A 19,901-nucleotide genomic window follows, 5' to 3' on the forward strand; every position below is an offset into this window, starting at 1 on the left:
TCTATGCTAACCTATGGTAAATAATTAGAAAATCAATATATTGTGCCATTTTTAGATTAAAATAGTTATTAATGCTATAGCAGATTGTTTTTTAGTTTGCTAATTTACTGCTTTCTTAAAGTCCCCTTTTGAGTTTAATATTTGTCTTACACATTATATGTTGATATGAGTTTAAAATTGAGTCCAGAAGAGTCAACTATTTTTTTTCAATCTTTAGGGCATATATTTTGAGTATAATTTATATATGTAAGACATTTTGTCCACTCTTGGGTAACTCTTGTTTTTTATATTTAAACCTTAATGACTATTTAGAACTCATTAAGTCTTTTCTAATTTCCACAGCAATACAAGTTTGTTAGAAAATATAAATAATTAAAATTATATAATAAACTGAAAAGTGAAAGTAAATCCCCCCTTTTTTTTGTTCCCATTTTTTTCTGTCCTATAGGACAAAGTTTGACTTTTTTTTGTAGTCAGGAAAGGGCATTGTCTTAGAACTGTTGGTAGCCTTAACTGCCATGTTTAAAAACATGTTTTAATATAAAAATTAAACCATGAAAATTTAATTTTATGGTATCACATTATATGTAAGTTATAGGAAATTGAATTACAAGTATATAATAATAAAATAAACATTATTACCAAGTTATCAACTTATTTTTCTAACTTCATTGCAGACGGTAGAAACTTTGAGATATATTGGGATTGGTCTTCAGTTTTACTTTGGGGAACCATTGACCTAACCAATCTTCTGTCACTAGTCTTCAGAATACAGCAGACTTGCCCTCTCACTCTCCTGGCATACAGTTGCTTAGTTCTGATTTGCTTGTTTTTATTCCTGTTTTTCGTCCATTCTTGGTTATATTCCACCTATCCTTCAGGGTTCATTTCAAATCTTACGTGTGGCAGAGACTACCAGCTGTCCACCAAAATTTGTTCTCCTCCTTCCTGAGCCTGGAGCTAGCTCTTGTTTTCTGTATGACTGTATTCTAGCCACTGGCCGTGAGCAGTTCTCCTTGTTACCTCAGTGCCACCTGTGATCATGCTGCTTCCTCTGGAAGGTGGCTTCTGACTACTCCAGTGTACTTAGATTACCACTTTTTTCTCCCTAGATTCTTCGGTACTTCTTAAGTATTTGCTAGTCACATGCTTTTTTTTTTTTTTTTTAATTAAAAACAAAAGCAGAAAAAAACAAAAAAGGCAGCATACAGTAATTTGTGCATGTCTTACTCATATAGACTGTAGGCTTTTGGAAGAAAGTGATTTTGTCTTTTGTATTCTTCACAGCACAATGTTTAGGCACTCAGTAAACACCTAAAGGAACAAAAAATTGGGAATGAATCTTTAAAATAAGGCATAGATGGTGCATCTGTAGTGATGTTAAATTTAGTTACCTTCATTTATTTTAGGTTTCTCTGGTTAGACTTTCATTCTAAAGGAGAAAAGTGTTATAAAAAAAACAATAATTTGATAAATTAGAAATCTCACAAGCTAGTGAAATTTGTAGTAGTGAGGCAACTTCCTTTTCTCTTTTTCTCACTTTTCTCTTCTGCAAACATGGAAAATTTACAACAATGTCTTGTTGTAGGTCCTGGGGGTACAGCAGCAAATAAAACATAAAAATGGTTTCCCTCTTGGAGTTTACAGACAGTCAACACATGAAACATTTAGAATGCTAAATGTGATCAGTATCTGGAAGAAAAAGTGTGAGGAGTTGGGGGGTGGCAGGTGATAGGATGCTTGAAATGTGTGCTGCATGGGATTGGTGTTACAGGTTTATACTGGGAAGTCAGGGAAGGCCTCTCTGAGAAAGTGACCTTTGGGTTAAGACCTGAACCAGGTGAATAGAAACCATATGGCTAACTGGAAAAAAGAGCTATTAAACAGAGGAGACCATAAGTGCTCTTCAGTCCAAGGTAAGAGTGCTGAAAATGTTCTCAAATTGATTGTGGTAATTGTTGCATTACTCTGTGAATGTACTGAAAACCACTGAAAAGTACACTTTAAATGCGTGAATTTTATGGTATGTGAATTATATCTCAGTAAAGCTGTTAAAAAGAAACAAGCTTTAGAGATTTTTCAGCTTCAATCGAGGGAAAAACCTTCTTTTCCCTACTGCTCTCTTTAGAAATGTTCAGGTGTGTGGTAGTAGTTACTGCAGTAAATCACGTGAATTATGTTCCAGTTAGACCTGGATACTGTGAAGCACAATAATCATTATGAATGTTAGGGAGTTCACATCAGGTTTACTTTGTAAGTTGTAAAAAATTTCAACACTAAAATCTGGTCATATATTTGCAGTCTTCGTAGCTTGCTGCTGAAGTAGCAGTAGATTATTATCTACATTTTGGAGGAAAAAGGGTAATGTTGGCCTCATGCTCAGTGAAGACTGACTTGGGATGGAGTTGTGCCATCCCTCACTGGCATGGCAGCTGCTCGAGAGCATTGCCCTTAGAATCACGCTTGCCTTTTGTTTCCTTTTAATGGTTTATATTCAGAACATCGTGGGCCATCTTAGGCTGTTTCCCTGGATCTTGCTTTTTCAGATTCTGGTTCTTAGATATTATCTTTCCTTTTTTATCTGGAAATGATTTTTAGCACTTAATAAGCATTTCCTTTGTACTCTGCTCCACCTAGATCCCACCCACCTGGGCATATGAATTTAGACCTGTCTTCCTAGATACTTAGGATTTTAGAGCTAGAAAGGGTCTAGAGTTCAGAGTTAAGTAGTCATTGCAAAGCTTATATTAGATTCTCAATAACCCTGAATTCTGTCCTCGATGTCTTTTCCCAGTGCCATTACTGTATTTCCATAAGGAATTAATAAATAATACTCATAAAGGCAGATTCCCATTAACCCTAAGGAGATTCTTTAGACTCTGTTACAGTGTTTAAAATTGTATTGGCTCTAAATTGTGTTTTACTAAATAAAGCATCAAATCATTTTGTCTCAATCTGTAGTAACTATTGGCCACAGGACCAGTTTTCCCTTATACTGATAAGCTTTCAAATGGCTTCATTATGGTTTGGAATTGAACAGTTGACTTCCACAGTGATTTCAGTCCTGGCTCTACCATCTGCTCACTCTGACCTTGGCAAGTAGCTTAATCTGATTAAAGACAAATTTTATATTTCAGATAGATTTGATAAGCAAGATTTTTCCTCCTCCAAGAGAATGGATTTTATGCAGAGATTACAACTCATAAGGTGTGAGTAAAAGAAAAGCAAATGTGGTCTTAACCTTTTTTACCTTCTTAGACCCAGTGTGGAGGAAAGGGAGGGCTTTCTGCTCCAAAAATAAGTGGAGCTTTACAGCTGCTTCCCACACAGGCCAGGCGCAGTGGGGAAGGAACCAGTGGTCAAGAAAGAAAGGGTAATTCTGCTTGCAGGTCTTTGTAAGACAGGGGTGAAGGAGTGAGAGCACTGTGGCTTCAGCCGGGCCAGAGAGAGCCAGCCAGGGCTCTAGCTGCTTGTGGACAAGAGACCCACCAATGCTCTTAGAACATTGGGAAAAGTTGGTCACACTCTTACCTTCAGATGAGGCATTTGTATCTAAATTCAAACAGGTGCACCTTAATCTAGCTACATCAATCTGCTGTTAATAGCAATAATAAAAACAAGTATATAGTATGTACCAATTGCTGCTTGAATCACTTTCCATGTATTAACTCATCAGATTTTCACAAGTCTGTTACCTGCTGTTGATCTGACTTGGTACTACCATTACCCCTATTTTTAAAATTGAGCAAGTAACAAGTTGGAAGTTCACAATTAAGTGACAGAGCTGGGATTCAAACCCACAGCCTCTCTGACAGCAGGCTTTGGTTTGTTTAGGAGGCTAGCCTGATGCTGAAGAGGAGTAAGTTTCATTGTAGAGACCTAGGACTCAAAAAGGAGACTTTCCTGGGAGCCCCTGCTGGTACCACCAAATTACTTTACTTCTCTGAGTTTCTTCATCTGTAAAATAAAGAGTTTTAAGAAATTGGGCCTTTGAAGTGCTTCCTGTTAGAGAAGACTTTAAGATTTTGAACTCAACTTATAATACCTAAATACTTCTTTTCAACAAATTTAATACAGCGTGAAGATTTTATTATAGATTTAATCTTACCTTGTTATTCATCAGTACGCGCTATGCATTCCTCTGTGCAGAAGTGTATTAAGCTGTACTGGTCAAGATGATATTCACTAAATGCATATGGCTTTGGGCACTTGCCATGTGTCTAGTGCGAATTGAGATATACTGTAGGGTTAAAATACACAGCAGAGTTCACAAACATATTGTGAAAAATAAAAGTAAAGTATCCTATTAGTAATTTATTTACATTTGATTACATATTGAAATGATAATATCTCATATATATTATGTTAAATCTATTAAAATTGTTACCGGTTTTTCTTTATTTTTTTAATGTGGCTGCAAGAAGATTTCACATTACATGTGTGGCTCACATTATATTTCTGTTGGACAGTACTGTGTGTAGAGGGTCCTTAGTGAGAGAAAGAAGATGTGTTTCCTGTGGGTAGGAAAATAATTTAGTGAAGTAGCCAGGAAAACAAGTGCGTATCTGGTAAATCTGAAGGCATCTATAAATATCTTGTTTTCTACTTGGCCTTGGATGAATAATACATATTTGTTATACCTTGAACATGTTTGATAAAATAAATTGAAAGAATAGATATATTAACACTATGTATATGACAGTAGTATGCTTAGGAGTACTTACCATATGCCAGGCACTCATCTAAGCACTTTACATACATTAACCCTGTTAATTCTAATAGTAACACTATTGGGCAAGTTCTGAAGGGGGCGAGGTGGGGTTGAACTAAGGCCGCACAGTACGGTAAGTGATTTAGTTCAGGTCTGTAGAGTTTGGTTCCAGAGCCTGTGCTCTTAATCGTTTCTGTTGTATTGTCTTTTTAAACTACGTGGCCTTATGATTTGCTGTATTTTTGAATCTGATGATTTAGTAGCTGGTATGTGCATGGATAACCTGTGGGATTTTTTTTTTTTTAAGCTTAGCAGGTATCCTTAGTGTCAACTTGTATTTATATTTTGTTTGTAGATTTATTTTTAATTTCCTAAGAGTGAATAATTTTTGTTTACTTTCCAATTGCAAGGTTAATTTTAGCATGTTAATTGTATCTGTGGTAGTATTCCATAAATTTTGTGTATTGTAAAAGGTCTCCCTGGACTTTCAAGGGAGAAATGTATATGGTCAAATGATAACCAGTAAATTTCATGTACTTTAAATGAATGGTATCAAAAGGAAGTACAGGAATTTGCCATTAGGTTTTCTCTGCTTAGGGGCTGTTATTGAGGAATTAGCCTTAGGAAAGATAACAGAAGTTTTAAATGTTTTTATTCTGAAGGGGAAACTGTAATACTGTGTCTAGGTTGAGCATACATTAGATATTTCTATCACATGTGTCACATAAATATATTTAAGTACAATTCTAAATTAGTTTGTAACCTAAACTTAGAATTTTTTTTTTTCTGGCTGCCAAGTCAGTGTGAGATGCTCCAGTTGATACAAGAATAAATGTCACAGGTCTTCTGTAGAAATAAGACACACGTGAAAAAAATGAAATAACTATCAATTCAATACATTAACACATTGTACATCATGAATGGACAAATAAGTCATAGGGATTCTGAGAAAAGGAGGAAACTGTTTTGAACTAGTAATTTGGGAAGGTTTATTGGAGGAGGAGAGAATTGAGCTGGTCTCATGGGATGAGCTGAATTTCCTTGAGTGAAGAGGGTATAAAGTTAGACGTGAGGAGGTACATGTTGAGCTTAGGGAACAGCCATGGCTGATGAAGACTTAGAGAATTTCAGAAATTAATTTGGGCCAGACTGTAGAAGAACCTGAATTTCAAGAGTAGGAATTTGGATTCATTAAAAAGTTTAGAGTTAAGGGGAGAAAAAAAGCTTTGGATATGATACTTTATCCTTAGTTAACTGCTTATGTGGTGGACATCACCTAATAAGTTATATTCTTGACTAAAAATGCTAGATATTTTTAGTTGTTGGTAATAAGAAATACTGAAGAGCTTGCTTTCTTGGTTACTAGTCAAGTCTAGTGCTTAAAATAAGCGTGTTAGCATCATCTCAGGCTCACAGGTTGGAAGAGTTTCAAATCACTTAGCAAATACTTGACAGTTGTCATTTTTAGATATGACAAACCATTGTTTTGCACCGACTGTTGATTTTGTTGATAAATTTCCACATACTGTAAGTTTCTACCCTTATTTACAGGCACACTAAAACTTGCTCTTATTTTAAAGCTCTGGCTTATCTTGGTCCCAGTATCTCATTAGCCCAGCAACTGTGGGCTACATTGTTTAACCTGCTGAACCCCATGTTCTTTTTTTGTAAAAAATTGGAAAAATGTCTTTCTCCCAGGTGTGGGGGAGATTGTTTACTGAGATAAGACTGTTTAAAAAGAATGCAGTAATGTTTGGCACATTATGAAGGTAGATACTGAGTAAATTTTCTCTCCCTCCATTCTGATTTTGAAATGGTTATGAGTCAAGACTTCTTATTACTTAGTTTAAATATAGACTCATGTAATAGAACTCATGAAGAAATTTGGAAGGCAGTTACTTTTGTAAAGTCTGACTTTATTTGTTATATAATAACTTGAATTTTTAAAATATTGATATACCAAGAGAACTTACTGATATTTTAAAAAAGCTAAATTTGCCATTGTTTGACTAGAAGCTCCATAAAAAACCTAAGCTATCAAAGGACTGAAGTGTTTCTACCAGGTTATTCCATGAGCTGAAAGCATCCTTTGACTGTGGCATTGAAAGGAATTGAAGTCCAGGAGAAATATTCTCTATCAGCCATTTTCTATATTATGCTATTAAGGGAATGCAGTTAAACTTTTTAAAAATTGACCTTTCTTTTTTCTTTTGGTGTTCATCTGTGAGTGTTAGTATACGTACAGATCTGTGTATCCCCCACCACAATCAGGGCACAGAATAGTTGTGTCACCCAAAAAAACTCCCTTGTGCTATCCTTTTATAGTCACAGCCTCTCCCTGTTCTCTGGCAACCACTGGTCAGTTTTCCGTTTCTTCCTTTATGGATGGATTAGTGGAGGCTATCAAATGATAAATATCTTATCAAATATGATATCAACTAGGATAAAATATGAGAAATATCAAGATAATGTATGTGACAGTGCTTGGAGTATAGAGGTACCAGGTACTTAATAAAAAATAGTTTCATATGTAATAGTAGGTCAGTAGGTGAAGCTCTAACTGGACTCCAGAGTCAGATTCTGTAGAGTCAACCCCTTTCTACTTGCTCAGAGGCTTTTAGGCTTATTTTTGAAAGGCTTTGTTCCACATGGTCCTGATTGCTGGAAATCTCTGTGTTACGTAATGTCTTAACCTCCTGTTTTTCATTAAAAAAGTGGAAGATAGTGTCAACCTTGAAGGGTTGTTACAATAATCAAATGCGATGATACATATAAATCTATAAAATAAATACACTGTGTACACATGCACACACACATGTGCATGCCTGGCCCACAGTAGGCATTCTGTCAAGTAAAAAAATATTTTATGAATAATATAGTTTAAAGTAACTTCGAATAGCTTGGTAAAGGAATGTCATGTCCTCAGTTATCTGGCGTCCCACCCTCCCCTCTATGCTTCCCCCGCCAAAAGCTCCTGAAATAGGAAGGTCGATCCTCAAAACAGCACTTTTCTGTTTTAATAATTTTTCATAAGTTTTTTCAGAAATATATCACCAATTTCTCTGTTTTGGGCTGGAGGGGAGAACACCAAGTTTGTTTAACTTTATCTTAATATTTCAGGGTTCATTTCACATTATACCCATCACATAAAATGTGGTTTTAGAAATTAATGATTAGGACGTGTGGGCTGAATCTTTGCCAAACTCCTCTTTGAACATGTATTCCTAAACTCCTACTATAATAGTAGTTTTTCTGGCCATTTTAATCTTTTCCTTGTAAGTAAAGCACGCATTTTTTTTTTGATATATACCATCCTAGGCAGTGGGATGAAATTGCTTTTCTACAAATTTAATTATTTAATCAAGCTCAGAGCTGATTTAGAATTTTTTGTTGCTGCTCACAAATAATCATCTATACTCCATCAGTGCGTTTTGTCTCATTATTAGTGCTCAACATATTAATAGACTCAGTAAATTATAGGACTAGAAAGAACCTTTGAGATCTTCTAGTCAATTAATTCTTAATTCTGTCTAACCCAAAGCCCTCTTTTCATAATAATTATTTTGTAATATTCTCTTTAGTGTCCTGAAATGGAATTCATAGTTAATGAAATTTTTTTTACCCACTTAATTAAAATAAATCAGTATAATCCCCTAACTATAATGTAAAGGAAAAATAAAAGGAAAATAATTTAAAATGTAATATGAGGTATGATTATGCTAGAATGCAAAAACCAAAAAAATAAAGAACAGCCCAACAGATTTCTGAAATGCTTTTGGGGGTGGACTGCCCCACGGAGAACCATGATCTAGATTCGGTTTTCTCATTTCATAAAGAAAGTAAAGGGTGAGTGTGAAAGGACAGGGAGGAGGTATTGGATGGGGCTTGGTATTATTTTCTCAGAATTACACAAGTGTAGTTAATGGCGGTTGGACTGGAATTCCAGGTTTTGTCATTTGCTCTGCTCCTATTGTTATTTAATGCTTCTGAAGCTACCCTTTATAAGAGGAGAAGGAATTCAGTGGGCAGTGAGTCCAGGGGTGCTACTCTCAGTAGTTGGTAGGTACAAAACTTTGCTTCAAGGTTTTTCTGAAAATTCGTATGGAAACACACCCCTATGTTACTCAGAGACAGGAATGTCACACATACTGTCCTCTCCCCAGCTCCCGTCTCCTCCTGCCGCCAGTAAACACACAAACAAAAAATCAAAACTTTTCTGTTTCAGCTCCACTGCTGTTACTACTCAAGAAGCTGTCTTGAAGAGCACATAGCCTTTGTTAGGTCTTCCATGGCATTTATTGTACTATCATTCTTTACTTATTTGAATTTTTGATTCCCTGGCTCGATTATAGGTTCCATGAGAATTTTGTAGTCTACCCTATGTGCTTGTATTGAAGGATAAAAGTATTATTTCCAAAAATATAGTAATATTGACACTCAGGGAAGATGTGCTGTGTTTATCTTCCAGTCTCAACTCTCCGATATTCTGGTGTTTCCCGAGATGCTTGGAGTAGAACCCAGTATGAAGCAATCCCAGCACTAGTTTAAGTTCCTTTTCCCTTTCATCCCATTAACTCATTTAATTTCTTGGATGAAGCATTGTCCCCTCTAACTTCTGAAAAGTTGCTTCTGCAGTTTACCAGTTACGTGGAATTCTGTAGTAACGGGACTTTGATGCTTTTGACTTTAGCCTTAGACATTGAGTTCTTTTTTAGTCAAGGTTCCAGATAGTCAAGAGTAAAGATGAATTAATGAAGAACTAATACTTTGGTGGTGTTTTGTTAAACATCTGAAAGACATTTAACTCTTCTGTAAATATTTTTGTTTAAAGTGTAATTTACTCTTTTGTGGTGGCTATCTAACTACTTTTTTCCTCAGTATTTTTGGTTAAGTGCTGCATGCTGTTGCTTAAGTGCAACAATTCCATTTCCCATTGTTGACTTCCTGAGTATGTGCTGGTGAAACTTTATTTACATTCAGCATCTCTGCCTCATTAAGTTAAACCTGGCTTTGCTTTGTTGGCCTAATGGTCACGTTGTTTCTTCTTTATCCTGATGTCTGTCAGCCATACTTTTCACAACCCCAGTTCAGTGCTGCTAACTTAGGGTGCTCATGTTAGTAAATACCTATCACTTTCATAATCTTTTGGAGACCCTGTGGTGGTTTTCTTGGCCTGGACCATGGATTCCCCTTTCTTCAGTAGTCTGGCATTTGTGCTACACAAATGTAACATAGTTTATTGCAAAGGGGACAGGCTTAGGAGTTAAATGAATGCAGGTTTTAATTCTAGCTCTGCAACCTGTCAGTTATATAGTGTGGGAATGTTTGAATGCTTTTGAGGTCACTTTCTTCAGCTGTAAAATGGGTATACTTTTACCTGCCTTTCAGAGTTGTGAGATTAGGAATGTTGTATGTAAAATACTTTGTACAGCCTTTCTCTCCCATGTCCCTTAACAGCCTCTGAAAAGAGAGGTGGAGTAAACTAGAGGGAGACCAGACTGAAGGTGAGACATCCTAGCCAGGTCTACCCTTCTATCTCAGAAATTATGTGAGTTTGTGACTGAATTTATGTGACGCTCATCCGAGGACTAAACAAAGCCACCAGGCAGTCTAAGTGAGTTTGGATCTCTGTTGCCTCCGCTGGAATATGAAGGGTTTGCCTGGGGCTGGTTTCAAATGGTGTTCTTTCTTAGGAAAGAGAGCTCCAGGCTAAGGTGAGGCATTGGGTCTAGGGTGGGGCCAGCTCTTAATTAGAGCTTTCCTCTGCTTTTGTTTTACATGTGAAACTTCTTGGTGAGACCCTTGAATGAGATGTTCGAATAGGTTTGCAAGCCAGTGGACTGAAATATTTCTAAAGCCCCTTTCAACTCTGACTTTCCATGATAGGTGATTTTATAGGCAGTATGGCTTTTTAAATTGAGTTTTCAGAGATGTCTTTCATAATATTTAATGCATGATATAACCGAGCAGAGGCTCCTGTGCCCTTGGTATAGAAAGCCAACTTTTAACAGCAGTTGTTTGTAGCAAAGTGAGGGTTTATTTGCAGGGCAAGGGAGTGGGAGATAGTCTCAAATCCATTTGATCTTTGAGTTAGGGATGTTTTAAAGGGGATGGACAAAGAAACTGGGATTAGTCATCATCTTGTGACATTTCTGTGACATTTCTTAACTGTGGTTTTGGGAGTCAGGATGTCTCTGGTGTACAATTCTCTGGCCAGGTGGTCCATGTCTGTGAGTTCATCTAGTCCTGGAGAAATTACCTGAGTTTGTGAGTTAAGGGTGATATCTACAGTAGCAATTTTGGTACATTAATGATATTATCGACAACAGCAGTTTTAATCACACTATTCTGGTTGATTAGTGCTCAGTTAGCACTGGATTGAGATCAGAGGGGACAGGAAAGGGATTGAGGTCAGAGGAGACAAGCAAGGGAATAGAGAGAATTTGGATAAAGAGATTAATTATAAACCCATTAGGGAAACTTGATTTTAGGGGGCTCAATTTTAATACTATTCTAAAAACTACCTCCTTTTGTCTATCAAGTAGAGTAGTTACATTTATAAGTTCCATAAATAATTTGTAAAGTCCTATAATTATCAATTGCCATTCTTAAATCTTCATGAACTTTTGTTACCAAATGAAATATTTTTATTGGCTATTCAAATTTCTCCACCTATGTTTTTATTTACTAATGATGAGAATATGCTACATGAAATACCTTAAAATACATAGAGTTCTAGAGTTAGTTTCCATTTTTAATTTTTGCAAGTTTAGGAGGAATAAAGGTTGCAGAAGTAGTGTTTTAATAGCAAAGCAGATTTTTTGGATATTAACACTGTTATTATTTGTATAAAATTTACTTTTACACATGAACCAAAACCCAGTCGTTGTCTTTCAGAATAAGTCCGAAAAAAAGTTTTGTACATTTGTAGCATTCACTCAGAATTCCATGCTGTTTAACAGCAGTTAATGAATTTCAACCTGAAATACCTTGAATCAAAAATTATTTGATTCGATTCATATTATGAGGTATTAAATAACAAAGACATTTCAAATATTTTTAAGACAAAGTCTAGTACAAATAAAGTTATGATATGTAATATTTCTACCTTTGCCTGCAACACTTTGTTGGTTTTCTTCTTAACTTTAAAGTTTTGTCTAGAATAGTGATTGTATATAATTTATCCTTGGTTTCTACCTCATTTGTCTAGATGCTTGTGTTTCATGAAAGAAAATTACACAGCATAGTTTCTTGAGAGTTAAGCCTTGCAACAGAAGGCCATTTTAGGCTGCCATTCAACTATTTCTCTAAAGCAGTAGTGTCTTATCTTTGACTTACAAAAGTTGGGGATCCTCTCTATAGGAAGAAATATATATATGAAATGCAGCTTATCCTACAATTTTAGGGGGTTTATGAACCCTTGAATACATTCCATGAATCATCTCTGGGTAAACTATCCTTTGCTCTATGAAGAATAGATTGTAAAAAGAAAACCAGTTTAAGTATATTCTTCATTTTGTTTTTATTAAAGGAAAAAAATACTATGAACGATAGTTGACTTTATTTTATTTGACAAAATGGTGGCTTTTGCGTTCAGTTTGTATTAATCTGTAACTTAAGTCTTTCATTAAAGGTAATAAAATAACTATTTTAGAAATAATGTGATTAATTTGTTTTATTTTGAAGAATTGTAATATGAAACAGGAAGAAAAACATTTTATTCCTTGTCCAGTCAAATCACGTGTTAGATGTTCCCTTATAACAGTGGTATTTTATGCTTTCCAGGATACCAGTAATTTATATTAGAAAAAAATTATTGATGGCAGAATATCAGCTCTTTGATCTATGAGAAACATTGGACCAATGTCTTTAAAAATATTGTAAAATTCACGTTTTATACTTTTCATTAGTGGTTAACTCTACTTTTACTGTTTTATTAGTGATGCAGCCTATCCAGTCTCTTAATATAAGAAATCTTGGCTCCTGATTTTTCCCTTTGAAATAAATGTTGTTGGGATTCTTAATTATGTAAGAATAATACTCTTTGTACACAATTTGGGAAAAAAAAATCAACTATAGTCTCACTATGCAGGGGCAGTCACTGGTAACATTTTTATGTATTTCTGTCTGGTCTTTGTTCTCTGATTTTATTCTGTCCCTTTTGTTCTTTGGCTTCACTTGTATGTGTTTTTGTTTTTAATTTCTGAGGTGGCAGTTATCATCATAATTTCTCTTTTCCTTCAGCATTTCATGAGCTCCAGGGTAGGGCTGGTTATTCATGTCTTGGTAACCTCTCAGCTAATTAACTGTTTTGTTTTGAGATGTAATTCACATACCATACAATCGAGCCATTTAAAGCCTACAAGGCAATGGCTTTGAGACTGTTCTGAGTTGTGCAGCCATCACCACTGCCTGATTTTAGAACTTTTTTTTTAGCCCCAAACTTCATACTCTTTAATAGCCACCTCCTATTCCACCTGCCTTGAGTCCTAGTGAATCACTAATCTACTTTCTGTCTCTGTTGTAGATTTGCCTATTCTGGACATACCATATAAATGAAATCATAGAATATGTGGACTTTTGTGACTGGCTTCCTTCGCTTAGCATAAGTTCCCATCTGTGTTGTAGCATGTATCAAATACTTCATTCCTTTTTTTTGTTGAACGATATCCACTGATGTCTATACTACTTTTGTTTATTTATCAGATGAAGGACATTTGGGTTGTTTCCACTTTTTGGCTATTATGAATTATGCTCATAATGCTCCCTTGAACATTCTTGTATATGTTTTTGTGTGGCCACATATTTTCATTTCAATTAGGTCTATATATCTAGGAGTGGAATTACTCAGTTATATGGTACCCTATATTTAACATTTTGAGGACTACAGTAAGTAATTTGAACAGGAAGGTAGTCTCTTGAATAACAGGTAAGAGGTATAATAGAGTTATACTAACCAGTCTTTCTGAAAGGATTTCATGTAGTAGTGTTCTGCTTAGTGTGGGTGTATGTGGTTTTAACATTTACATCTTATAAGGAAACCTTGTGTAATAACAGGAAATTGTTGAAATGTAGTGAGTATGCTTGCCATTTATGCAGAAAAAAAATTGGTGACATTTTCATATTAAAAAAATGCTTGCTGTTAATAATTCATATTGTTTGAAACAATTTCAGAGAAGGAGAACCGAACAGAAATCCTGGGACTTTGGAAAAACTTCCCCATGAGTAACCAATCACTGTGCAGTGTGCACCAGAAAGAATAATGTTAAGAAGTTGGCCTTATTTTCTCTCTTTTTTTGTTCTAGCTTGAGTGCTATTCTTCCTCCAGGCCCAGGCTTGTTTGCGTCTTAATTCCTTCTGCATGTTTTAGTTGATTGCCTCAGACCTCTATGATCCCTTTTGTAGTGGAAAGAACGCTGAGCTGGTAACTGGAGATGGGGGACTCTTAGCCTAGTTCCATCATCGCTGGCTGTCCCACTGTGAGTGCAAGTCAGTTCCCTCAGCTTTTCTGCTCCTCACTTTCTTGGTGATCTTAATTCTAGCTCTAGATTTCCAAGGTTTTACATTAACTGTAAAACTTCTAAGGTTTTACAGTGATTGTCACACTTACTGATTTTTTCATGAATTTGGCATTTAATAATATGCTTCCTCGCATTGCTTCCCTCCCTCCCTCCTTCCTTTTCACATTTGTTCTCTCTTCACCTAGATGATATGCCCTAGGAGGGCAAAGACTCTGTTACTATTCTTTGTAGGACCTTACCTGGTTAGTGTTTGAAAATGCAAATATCATGAGTTTTTAATGACTGTGTAATGACTCTAATTGGTACATATTCTCTGTTTAAATGAAATGATTGAAAAAATTTGGTAAACTTAGGTATTCTTTTTTCTCTCTTTTTTTTTAAGAGTATACTTTTGACTAAAGTAGACATGGGTAGAGTCAGAAATGAACATTCTATTTTTGGTAACTTTTTAAATAACTTTTCTGCTTGAACTTTATCCTTATGAGACTTATGTATATGTGTATATATTCGTGGGCTCATACTTTGTGTATAAGAAGAGTTTCAGTAAACTCCTTGCTTGCTTTGACAGTCTGTGTACCTCCATCACTTAGTTCTTTAATTATACATTTTACTGGCTAGCTGTGTGTCTCATGAAGGGAAAAGCAAAACATGAGCTTAAACTTCAAGTTAATGGAGATAATTGCTATAAAGTAAATTGATTGGTGGTTTTGAGTGACCTTTTTTAGGCCAAGGATCCTTGGGGGTGCCAGGGTAGGTTTAGATTACTTAGGGTGCTTTATCATTCCTATCTCAGTTTATATTTTTAGTGGTTTTTAAGTTGTCTGTAAAAATTTACTTTGCGTTTAAACTATGGCAGACAGTAATTTGGCTAAGCAGTATGGGTTATTTCTACCTCAACATTTAATCATTTTTACTTTGATTGATTATGGGATCATGGAAGAACTGGCATTACCAGCAAGCTGACTTTTTTGGGCTATGCTTCTTTATACCTTTCTCTTTCCTTCCCTCCCTTTGTTCCTTCCTTCTTTCCTTTTACTGTTTAAGTATCATATGGAAATGTTCTCTTTTTAAAAAACATTATAGGAAGGTCTATTCCTCTTGGACCACCATCCTTAGTCACAGCCTCTTCCATCTTCACTGAGGCCACCATAGTATCATGGGCATGTATTCTTCTAGACAGATTTCTGTGTATTTACATTTACTTATGTAAGCCATATAATATAGGGTTTTGTGGGGAGAATGTGGTTCCCCTCCCCTACTTCCAAAATGGTATCTACTTTTTCACTTTGCAATACCTCTTGGAAAGCTGTTCACATTAGAAAATATAGCTTGACCTCATTATTTCTAGCTGCTGGCATAGTGTTTCATAATAATGTTCAATGTACCACAGTTTATTTAGCCCTTCCTCATCAATGGACATTTATGTTTCTGGTTTTTTGGGGGTTTTTTTGGTTACAGACAATGCTACAATGAAACATCTTTGTACTTGGAGTTGAGTGTTTCTCTAGGATAGATACTGGAAGGGATTTATGATGGTAGGCATTCAAAATTATAATAGCAACTTATCAGTTTGCTTTCTAAAGTTTACATTCCCTCCAGTTATGAAGGCAAACATACTACTAAATGATTTTTAAAATATCAAAGGCAAGACTTAAACATTTTCCCCAGCCTTTAAGAAGAAATAAAGGGTGTTTTATTATTTTAACTTGCACTTTGCTGAAAATAGTGAGGTTGAACTTTATGTTCATTGACTTGACCATTTGTATTTTTTTCCTGTAAACTGCATACATCAAATTGGATTACTTAAGTATCCAGTTTAAATGATAACTTTTGGGGTAAATATTGTTAAAATATACATGTAGAAAAGTGCATAAAACACAAGTATACAGCTCAGTGAATTTTCATAAAGTGAATACACCATATGTAACTAGCACCCAAGTAAGAAACAGAGTGTTTCCAAAACCCTTGAAGCCTCCTGGTGCTCCTTCCAGTCACTGCCCTGGCTCCACACATCCCAGGATAACCATTCTCCTTCTAATGTTATAAATTAGTTTCTATGTTTTTGAACTTTGGGTAAATAGAATCATACAGTATTATACTTTATGCTTTTCTTAGTATTAACTTTTGAATACATTTTTAAGTAAAAAGTATTAACTTTTGAATACATTTTTAAGTAAAAGAATTGCATCAGAGTGTAGAGCTCTGTGAATATTTATACAGATAATTTCTTCTCTCATAAACTTCAAGAGATAAGTAGAGATAAGCAGTGTCATTTTATATAACCCCAGATGTCATTGTACAGTTCTAAGAACTCAGAGTGGACTCCCCCGACAGGGAGTTAACAGACTCGTTTACTGAAATCCAGTTAATAGTTGAAAGTTCTTCTTGCTTCATTTTGGTTAGATCTGAAGTTTGATCACATTCTGCTCTTTGTGCTTTATCAGAATTTGTAAACAGGTTTTATTTCTTCTAAGTGCCCCGTAACTAGAATGCTGCTTACCTTGTGCCTTCTTTTTGTATTTGGGGAAGTATTGTTCTCTTGTGCTGCTGCAGGAAGAATGAAACTGTAGTTTTTGTCCCTTTCCTGCTATTGTCTGTTGTTTTCCTAAACAGGTACGGGTGCCAGAGCAAACATATACATTATCCTTTCAAACTTTATACATTATCCTATTCCCCTGGTTGCCTTGTAAGTGCTTCATTAATAAGGAAAGATATTTTAAGTTCTGTCTTCTTGACTTATTTTTATTGTTTCTTTGGGTGATTTCCTTATTATAGGACTATACTTCTTTATCTTCAGAATATATTGAACATAAATTCTTAAATACAAATTTCTAGTAGTTTCCTGACACTATGCTTTAGTAGAGACTTAGATTTTTTTTAATTAGTAAAATATGTAAAGATGAATAAGGTCACTATAGATGACATTGTTTAAATTTATTTTTAATTAATAATCTGCTTCCCAGAAGAATTTAAAGTGATTTACAATAAAACACATATGCAATAATGCCAATAAGAATAAAAATACAGGATTGTAAGAGGAGAACGAGATAATAATAACCATAATCTTTGCTCTTAAAAGTGAATGTTAAATTTAGCTATGAGCCTGTCCTATGAGACTCGAAAAGAAAACAAATACAGTTGTCATTGGGGAATAAAGCAGCACACCATTTCATCAGGCAAGACAGACGTGTTTATGTTACTGAATTCTGAAAAATACAGAAATGTTCACTAGAGTCAGGTCATACAAATTAACATACATCCAGGGATTTTAAAATGTTTTGGTGGATTTAAAAGAAATTAATTAGCTCATAAATATTTCACTTATGTTTGTGAAAAAACTAAATCCGTGCAGTTGTGTCTGGTTGTGAAGTATTAATCTAGCTTATAAGAGTAGAGCATAAAGAGCATCTGCCTTAAATTATTTAAATAATGAACAGTTAAATTCTTCCAGGTTGTGGAATAATCTCAATAATCAGGCTATGATTACTTTAGCTGTCTGTTAAAACATTTTCATTTTCATTGCAAAGTGATCATTTTGCAATAATAACTATTACATATATGTAGTAATTGACATTAGTGTTCACACTCATTTTATCTGTTTGGTTTTGTCATTTGAATCAGGATCAACATGTTGATTATTTATGTTGGAGTAGTCTTAAAAAATTATTGACTTGTCTCATATTTGTCTCAACTGATTCCCAAGGATTACCTTTTCTGGCAGAGTATTTGATTAGGAATTACAACAAAGAGAAATAATCCTAACCTGGATTAATTAACATGTTCTTAAATTTTTTATAGTTAAAATATTTTCATTGTAAAGTGATATGTTTATTTTTATAAAATGAGAGTAATACAGAAGTACATGAATTAACAGGTGAAAGCTATTTTCCTTCCCTGTTTCTACCAAGGGTGGTAATCACAAAAACCATATCTGCTATTGTTGCTAATATACTGTGTAATTAGAAGAATGTATGATACACGGTGTGTGTGCAGACTGGTAAAAATTTCCATTGATAGACTATTCTAAAAGTCATTGTTGGTGAACATATAAATAGCCACCATACTTAAGTAGAATATTACTAGTGCCTTAGAAGCCTCCTGTGTCTCCCACCATGATAACTGTTATCCTTTTATGTTAGTCATTCTTTTACTTTAAAATTTTACCTATGTATGTATCCCTATACAATATATTTATTTTTTATTTTTTGAAAACTTGAGAAGTAAGCATAATCTATCAAACACTGCTGCCATTAGATGAAGGCTCTTAAAAGTACAGTGTCTTTGGATGATGGTCAGACCTCAGCTTCTCAGAGGGCTGACCAGATAGATCCTTTTTGGAGGAAGGCAGATTCAGTGAATCCTGGAAAACTACAGTGGAGGGCTCACCACAGTCAGACATCTGGCGGGACTCTGTGCTTCTAAATTCAGCACGTCTTCCCTGCATCTCTCGGGGGTAGGTCAAAGCAGAGTACTTAGGATAGATGAAATGATCTGTCAGTTGGGTGTGGAAGGGAGACAGGAATTCTACCAGCACATGTTCAAGAAGCCAGGTACAGATTAGTATCTGTGCCAGGTTCACCTGCGCGTTCTGTTCTCGGCTCAGAGATGGTTTGTTTGGCAGCAGGGATTTTGTTGATACAGCTTTCAAAGAGTCTTTCTCTTGAGTACCCCTGTCCAATTTGTTTACACTGGATGCCTTCCCTGTTTGGTGCATGACTGTCATCCTGCGAGCTCCCTTCACGATCATCTTGGAAGTTCCCTTGACGTCTCATGTGTGTTAGATCTCTTGTTTCCTGAATTTCAAGTCTCCCTCAGTCTTTTTTACTGTTTTAGTGGAGCCCTTTTTCCGGTAGCTTCTTAAAAAAAGATTGTATGAGGCAACTGAGACCTTGCAGTAGTGTTTTTACTATTCTTACACTTGATTGATAGAGTGACTGGATGGGATAATTTTCATGAGAATTTTATAGGCTTTGTTCTGTTTTCATCTTGCTTCTGGTATTGTTGCTAAGTCCAAAGCCAGTGTTAATTTTTGACCCTTTGTATGTCACCTGTTTTTATCTCCTTCAGAAGTTTTGTAGAATGTCCATTGTCTCTTCTATTCTGAAAATTACAGTATGTGCCTTGGTGAGCATTTGTTTTCCTCCACTATCCTAGCTTTCAGTAAATTCATTAATATGGACTGTCATGTTTTGCTCTTGGGAGTTTTTTGGAATTATTCTGTTGCTGATTTCCTCCCCTCCAATTTCTCACTTTTTGGAGTGTGTATGATTTGCATGTGGGACCTCTGTCTTGGTTGTCTAATATTCTTTCCACTTTCCACCTCTTTATCTTCTGCTTGACTTTTTGGGGGATTTCCTCAGTTTTATTTTCTAACTCTTCTGTTGAGTTTTTAATTTTTGCTCATGTTTTTACTAAACATTTGCTATGTTTCACACTTCCAATAGCCCTTTTAGTCTCTGAATGTCTCCTTTCTTCATTTTACTTAAAAAAATTTTCCCCAATAACATATTATTCTTGTCTTTCTGAAAATGTTAGTTTTTTTCTACCTGAATAGTTTTTCTTTCAAGTATACTTTTTTTCCTATTTATTTTAGTATCTAGTGTCATGTTAAATTCTTTCCTCAGATGTCTTGTTATCTATTCACAATAAAAAAATAGGGGGCTTATAAA

At 35.2% G+C, this 19,901-nt stretch overlaps 1 protein-coding gene and 1 long non-coding RNA gene across 6 annotated transcripts in view; one reads left to right on the forward strand and one right to left on the reverse strand.

The window, feature by feature from the left end:
• LCLAT1 (lysocardiolipin acyltransferase 1) overlaps nt 1-19,901 on the forward strand; it is a 162,812-nt gene that overhangs the window by 37,767 nt on the left and 105,144 nt on the right. The gene's annotated exons all lie outside the window — the stretch shown is intronic.
• LOC116668927 overlaps nt 642-19,901 on the reverse strand; it is a 121,776-nt gene continuing 102,516 nt past the window's right edge. The window contains exons 2-3 of the long non-coding RNA XR_004326219.1: nt 4,109-4,240; nt 642-1,314 (exon numbers count right to left, since the gene is read on the reverse strand). This is a non-coding gene — a long non-coding RNA (uncharacterized LOC116668927). The remainder of the gene's footprint in view (nt 1,315-4,108; nt 4,241-19,901) is intronic.

Source organism: Camelus ferus, chromosome 15 (genome assembly GCF_009834535.1).
Source record: "Camelus ferus isolate YT-003-E chromosome 15, BCGSAC_Cfer_1.0, whole genome shotgun sequence".
Classification (NCBI taxonomy): domain Eukaryota; kingdom Metazoa; phylum Chordata; class Mammalia; order Artiodactyla; family Camelidae; genus Camelus; species Camelus ferus.